Source organism: Trachymyrmex cornetzi, unplaced genomic scaffold, assembly GCF_001594075.2.
Source record: "Trachymyrmex cornetzi isolate Tcor2-1 unplaced genomic scaffold, Tcor1.1 scaffold748, whole genome shotgun sequence".
Lineage (NCBI taxonomy): Eukaryota > Metazoa > Arthropoda > Insecta > Hymenoptera > Formicidae > Trachymyrmex > Trachymyrmex cornetzi.
Genome location: NW_017300079.1, coordinates 215,400 through 223,972, shown reverse-complemented (window position 1 = coordinate 223,972; position 8,573 = coordinate 215,400).

Below are 8,573 nucleotides of genomic sequence, written 5' to 3'. Positions count from 1 at the left end.
GAATTGACCATCTTCAACTATATTTCAGCGAATAGGACGGCTCGTTGACGCCCCTTTGCGCTCAACAATTTTGACTCGTACACGATACATACAGATACGCGCGCGTGTGCGTGTATATAAAATCTTGTATATATCCGATTCAGAGATAAATAGCAATACGAGCAAATTGATTGTAGTCTAATACTCGTTAAAACAGTGATGTTAAAACAATCCTCGAATCTTTTTCGTTGATAATACGGTGATTTACGCGACGCATTCAACGTTTGGCAAGGAATTTCATGTTATACATATGTTGAATAAATCAAGTTTATATATATTAAGTAAAAGGCAGAAGAAGAAAAAACACGAGAAAAGATAGAAATTTCAGACTTCAAGTGTAATTTTAATTTATTTTTAGAAAAATTGAAATTTTTTCAAACTGACTATGGCTATGTTTCGATATTCGCTGCCATTAAAATTTATCGTACACGATACATTACAGATTTTCAGTAAACTGGCAGTGAATTGATTAAAACGCAGCCTCTATGACGGTTTATACAATTCGTATTTGTCCTTGAAATATTAAAATTTTTTTTTATTTCTTTCTAGATATTTAATTAATTGCGAGTTAAGTCTACATTTTATGGCACATTAGATTTGAAAATATAATAAATCTATTAAAATTAAAGTTATTAAAAACATGATTTTAATAATCATTATATTATCATTTATTTTGATATAATCTTGCTTTGTATTTACTGTAAGCATAATGTAATTTTATTTAATTTAAAAGGAGCTGAAATATCTTGAACTTTTCTCTAATTACAAAACATATCTCTGATCGTTGTATTTAGGTCAAAGAAATTAGCAACGCTAGAAAGTAGGAACGCGATTCCAAGCAGAATCGCAGATCCAGAATGATTTGTTTCTAATAAAAGGCGCATAATCGCCATAAATTGAATATCTTATTAAAGGGATTCAAAAGTTAAGAACAAATAATGCAACGAACAGCATGCAGTAAATCAATGATCTATAGCTGAGAACCTTTTGCGTAGTCTTCAGCCGCATATGAACCGCACGCGAATATCAGTTTATGACGAACGATGATATCTCGTGTTTATATTAATAACAAACGCGAGCAGTTTCCCTTCATCTGAAAATATTTACTTTGTATAATTGAGCATTATATTCTCATTACATAAGAACTTAAATCATATAAACTCCTGTTACACGTTATACGATCAGCCGCGAATTGTACAAAATTCGCGCAGCTGTCCGAGAGTTAAACGATGCAACATATGCGTCGTGAAATACGCGAGGTTGTGAAAGATAAGTGGGTCGTTCTCCGAATTAAAAGGTTCTGATACCAGCAGCGAAATGCAACATAACAGGCGCCGTCGCAAAAGGTCGTAGCAACAAGCAATTAATGTCTTAACGATCTTGATACCGACGACATCGGGATTCGCAGCGTAGAACACCGGGAAAGAATCGATTTACGCTGAGTTTGCATTCGCGAACGAGTTTGAAAAAAAAAAAAAAAAACGTTTATCTCCGACGCAAGACTTGTCACACTAAAACCCATGGCATGCTACGCATTGGAGACTGAGACTTGCGAATTAGAGATTAGAAATCCGATCGATCAGATAATTTTAATTTTTATCCTTTTCGTTCTAATTGGCTGAATTTGAATCTTTATAATTCGCAATCTTCAGTCTCCAATGTGCGTAGTATGACACAGATTTAATACGAGTTTCATTCTCGCGCCGGGTATATAATATGTAATAAGTGACAAATCGCATGATCGACATTGAATTTTAAGAATGACTAATGTAATATTAATTACTAAATTAACGCAAATTACTAAATTTAAAGTTACACACCTTTTATGTTATAGATATTTTGCGGAATGTCAAGTTGTCCTTTTATTAATATTCAATATTTCAAATATTATATTATTTCTTTACTTGAAAAGTGACACGACTAAAAATATTAAATCTAATTAAATAAGAGAATTCCTATATTCTGTCAAAGCGGATCTTAATACTTAAATATTTCGGTGTGAATTTATATACATATCCGACTCTGCAATCTGCGCGCGCCGAAATCTTTTTCTTGAAACACAGTCATGAGCAGAACCCGGATAGTAATATCACTTATTCAATTGACAAGCAATTTAATAATTCTTTATGCAAATAATAGGATATTAATCGGTAGTTAGATGTTGATAAAAATTTTTTATCTGCAAATAATTTTATTGCAGAAAAATATATTGCGTTAGTCACGGTTTGAACTTGGAACTTCCAACTTTCCAGAACGAGCGTTATACCGGTTCGATCACAGAAGCTTCGACAATATTTCGTCGCAATAACCAATAACTAGTAAACGAATGTCATATGTTTCAGTGAGACGCGTAATAAACAATACGATACGAATTTGAATTGATGAAAATAAACTTAATTATATAATAATAAGAGAATTCCTATATTCGCTTTGACCGAATATAGGAATTCTCTTATTTAATTAGATTTATTCTGATCAGTTCAAATTCACATCATATTGTTTCAAAAGGTCAAATAAATGTATAATGCCTATCAAAGCCAACACAAATTCTTAGAGTGTGTAAAAGTTCATTTATTACACACTTTTTAACAACTTGGATTGGTTCTGATAATCAGTATCAGAGTATACATTTATTTGATTTATTCTCTGAAGCCTAATTTAATAATTAATTGTTTAAAAAGATTAATTTAAAAAAAAAAGAGAGAAACTATGTATTTTTCAACTTGACCGAAAATTATTGACTAATTAGATAATGCCAGCAAAATGAATATATTCATTTTTAATATGATCAAATGTCATTTTCGTCATTTTTGTTTCATAACTCTCAAAGATCAGCCCTTTTGAGTTGTGACAATTTTTTATAAAATTAAATTAGATTACTTTTGATGATCGATATGTTTACTTAACCCTTTGTACCATGAATTTTTGTATGAGATTGATTTCTTTGGAACCCGGGGATTTTTTGGGTCGCTGATTCGTAATGTCAGAATTTTAAAATTCAATGGTCGATCCAATAGTGGACCAATAATTCAATTGATTTTTAGTAAAATATTTTGTATTTCATCATTTATAAAAATAAACTATTTACTAAGAAACAGGTTATTTTAATAATCCATCATTACGGTTCCACCATTTTGGATTTTAAAATTTAAAATTTTTGGCATTAGTTTAGGATTCAGTGATTCGAAAAAACCTCTAGATTATAAGAGAAATCATTATAAGAGCAATTCAAACTATTATAAAAATATCGATCCTTCCACATTTTTTCAAAAATGTCAATTTATAAGAAAAAAAACAATGTACCGAAAAAAGCTGAAAAAAATTGTGAAAAATACTTTAGGATGTCTCAAATGAATATCTAAATTGCCGTTATCAAGAAATTTATGAAAATGATAAAAAATTTAATGGAAAAAGGTGGAACTCTGAGAGTCTGCCATCATGATGTAAAGGGTTAATTATGCATAGTAATAATTAAAAAATCACACTTTCTGAGTTTACTTTTGAAGTAAGGGAGTGATATTAAGTGTAACATTATAGCTTTTGCAGCAAGGGTACGTCGGTAAACAAGATGCAAATCGAAAGATATAATGCAATCTCACTCTGAATCCATTAATCAGGAATTAGAGAGATACCGTGACTACTGTTACAGCTGTTACAGCCGTTACAGCTGTAGGCAGGCGTAATAAGAGAAAAGAAGGATTTTAATATTGTATAATAACAATAACATAGTTCACTTCAGTGTGAATAAGAGTGGAATCCTGTTTGTTTTTCAACTTGGCTCTTTCATATTTATACTATAGAGGCGAATAGACGCTTCTGCAAGATAATATGGTTATTAGTCCTTTCCGCATTCCGCGTAAATCCTCTAGCGTCATGCCTGCCTGTCGTTGCCCATTTCAATTAGCTAAATTACACGGAAATACGTTAAGGTGCGCCTCAGCGGCCTCAGAGCATCGAGCTGCATGTGCCATAGTTGAGTTCACTGCGATATGCGCAAGCTGGAATTTTTTCGCAACTGTAATATTCATTCCGCAACATTTGACGATCTCGCAACCGCACACTGTATGTGCGTATGTACATACATGTGTGAACATTGTACATCGGTATGCATTTGACCTTTCATTTATAATACTTATACGTATAATTAACGTTATCTACTTTAAATCCAATCTCTCTTTACTCCCATCTATATTTTCTTCTTTGCTTCTTTTTATTTTTTTAACACCACATACATACGTGCGTACGCACCTAATACACTTGTGCATAATAAAAATCTCGAGGATTCTGCCCTGCGGGAAATAAGTCTGTAAAAAATACACATTTGTAGGAAAATGGAGAGTAATCATTGTTATTGGATATATACGTGTCTCGAATCTTTAACATAAAATAACTCGAGCTTGCTAACAATAAGTCGCGTGTTAGGAAATACAGTTTTAATTTGGATTGTCTACAAGACGTAACTCAAATTGTTATTGCAAGCGATATAGAAACAATGGATTTCTATACTATCTTTAATTGAGTATAGTTGTTATGTGTTACAAACTGTCCGTACTTTTATTGGATTTAATTTCTAAAAAGTTCCCTTTTTACATTACGAGTATAAAGTGCAATAATACAGAACATATTCTCTTGATACATTTTTCTCTCTCCACTAGACCTTTAAATTAATTACATCGTTATTCTCCACATAATATAATCTTGTTTAATATCGTTAATAGTGATCTTTCTTTTGCGGTAACTAAATACAGGTACGATCGTTGAGAACTGTTGTGCATTTTTATATGTCGTGGAGAAATAATGTACTTTTAATTAATACAATTAAAAACACATGACAAAATCAATTCGTGCAAATCAATGGCATTTAGTATTTTAAGTGCTACGAAATTCTATTATTGTTTTTTTCTAACAATATAAAAATTACTATATAAACATGCTTATGACATAAGCATTATTATTAATTCCAATGTATCTTCTCTTTTCCTTGTTTACTTAGTAAGATAAAAAAAAACACAGAATTTTCAGCATTTTCATCGGAGACTATTATCAATAAGTGTAGATATTTATTTGAAAGGCAAATTAAACGTTTGCGGGAAGCAGTTGCGGGAAATTCGTACGTTCGAAATGCTCCATTTTCCAGCTTATTGTTTATTAGTCGTCATGAAACTGTCGCATTGGAAAGTAGACTTTTTAGAATATTATTGTGTTTTCGATCCGATAAACAATAAAATTGTAATGAACGATCACGTAATTGTAAGATAAAAATAACGTGGCGACTCATTGTTGCCGGGTCCAAGATGAAACTTGAACGTTTCTTGTATTCGAAATATGTTATTACGGAAGTAATTTTTACGAGATAATTCTATCTGACCATATCCATTAAGCGATAACAAGAGTCGGTCGTGCATGCGATCGACCACCGAAAAGAAAATGATTGTTCATATCGTCATTGCCAGCGACAGCAAGGAATACGGGGCCAATTTGTTGATCGTCTTTGTCCTCTCACTAACTGGCACTATACTGGCAGGCGGTCGTTTGTAACTTTTGACGCGCGAAACTCGCGCGAATAACTTTCTTGCCCGTAGAATGTACGTAATTTCCGTGATGTTGTTATGAATACCGAATACAAAATACGCGTCTCTCTACGATGCATATTAAGAGATCGACAATGACTTTAAGGAGGACTCGGAAAAAAAATGGTCCAATCATTTATCTAAAATGAAGAAAACGAAATTTATATACATACGAGTATAGCTTGCGTGCGTTAATAAATGTCAACGCTCTCGACACACCACTCGTTTTAGAGAGTATAGATATGATAGTGAAAGTGTACGCGAGTTTTACAGACATGTCTTCCATCGATTATATCAGTTAAAATATACTGATGAACAGCTACAAAGTCGTAGTGCAGAAACGCTAACTATCTTAAGGCGATATAATATCGGAAGAAACCTAACCATCAGATGACGGTTTAAACTACCAATGACGCGCGATTAAAAGGATCGTCTTCTTATTAAAAGGAGATCGCCGAAACTTTCGGCGATGGGGAAGCGATTAACATTATCGCCGGTTTCTTATAGTAATTTAACGGTCGCGATAATACCATAATACCAAGGCGACGGGTTTAGGTGAGTTAATAATTTAATACAAGCGCGTTGTATCTCGCGTGACTCGCGCATAGTTCATAATAGTTCGTAATATATTGCTGCTCGTAATATCGCACTCGGATCCTCCTTAAGAATCGTCGTGGTACGAAGGAATCGATAGCACGCTTATATTCGCTTATATTTCTATATCGCATCGGCGCGGGCGAGCGGTCCATTGTTCGCAACACCGGAACGCGAATTCGAGTAAGTAGCGATCGATGGCTTTGTGTCATCGAGCGCACTAATACGTCGATCATTTTCCATCATTTTTTCGCTAGCTAGTTTTATTTCGATAATGAAATCTTTTCAGCTCATTATTATAATTATATACATACGAGTATATGTATATATTATATACTATAATCGCAACGTCTCGCACTGAGGGAAGTTTGGTATTTGTCATTATATCTGGATGATAAAAATAATTATGATTAGAAATTCTATTTCTATTTTTATCATTACGACTGCTACGATAATAATAATAATAATAATAATAATAATAATTTTATTTCTAATATTCTATATACCAAAAAGAATATATGCACTCTAAATAGATCGGTGTCTGTGTAATTCTCATCATGTTGGTATTACTATTAACACCAACATGGTGCGCATTTATAATCTCTGATGTTAACATCAACACAACATTATATAGATATTTTTTAGAGTGATGATTGTTCTCAAAAACGATTATAATTTTATAGTATAGTTTTCGGGGACAATCATTATACTAATTTGAAACGATGGCACAATGCAAAGAAACAAAGTTTCGATAAAGAAAATGATATTTTGAATCATTAAAATTTTGTAATATTAATTACAAAAATAATAATAATTGATTATAGAATAATAAAAGTATGTTCCCTTAAAGAACACACTTTCTCTTTTTATATTTTTTTATACAATCTTTCAGTTATGTTATCATTGTAATAAATGAGCGGTATATTATTTTTAGTATGTAGAATAAAAAATATAATTATTATTAACATTATAACAGTAATAATTATATAAAAATGGAGATCTTATAATTGTAATTCTACTATGCAATTATATACAGTTATAAATATAATGCCAAAAACTTTTCTTACACAATCTGCAGGGCGAAGATTCACTTTAATCAAATGATTTATTAGTGAGGCGTTTATCATGCGTTGCACAATGCCGTTTCTTGATATGTTTAATTCTTTTTCCAATGATACATTTTTTGTGTTGGAAAAAAACACAAGTAACACGCAACGCTTTTGAAAAAATTGAAAAAATATTTATCGCGAGCATTGGCAGAACAAATCAAAATATTACGTAAAAATATATTTCAAACGCAGGAAGCTGTTGAAAATATGGACCAAAATACAAAATGCTCTGAGCAATTTGATGCGGTGTAAAATAAAGGATATTATTTTGTATTTCCAAATATCTATGTCAGATGCACTCATTTATGCAAAATATTGCATGCGTATGCGAAGTGTGTTTTGTATATCATTATGGTGTTATAAAGATTATACGGTGAATCTTTAAAACTTAGCTCGTTCACATTTTACGTCTCATATTACTCCGCCTCGCTCTTGCATTTAAAAATGCAAATACGAGGATTTTTCACACTCCGATCGACGTTGCACATTGCAATGCTTGTTCAATCGCACGCTGACCTTAATCCCTTAACGTCCTTAGTGTCCTTTCGCCGAGACGCGCGGAGAAAGAAATAACCCAAATAACGAATAAAATGTCTGTTATCTACCAATCAGCGGAAATAAGATGTCAAGAAGCTCACAGAAGGTACAACGACTAATGCTGAATTCGAATTGGAGTGATATAACTTACATAATGCATTCTTTTTGCAATATATCCCGATATAATTTTAAATGGGAAACTTGTTGCAAATTCAAACCTTTTTTAGCTCATTAACATCTTTCTAGTAGAATGCCTGCGATTGAGCATCAAATTATGTGTCCATGTCTCGTAAATCGTATGTGTGTAAGTCGCATTTAATTAGTAAAACAACAATTTCATTAAAGACTATAAATACAGGCCTTTATTTCCCATCAGGCTATTAATTTTTCTATTCCTGGCTTTTTAGACAGTTTCACTCGTGTGTTTCTTGTTCTCTATAAGAACCAGTCTAACATATCTTGATCATTTTAATTATCGATACAGCCGAATAATTTTCACATTTATTACGCAACAACGAAACGCGGCAATGTGCGGTGCCTAGTGCATTTTGCCATAAGCAGCACGACCAAACTAAATTATCGTTGAGGTAACATCGTTTCAATTTCCTGGCGACGCATTTACAATTAATTTATTATACCTGCTTACGTGCATACAGTTTACAATTGATGAACATGATAACTTATTAGTAAACTTCATCGATTTAGGGCATATGTGTCTACTCCC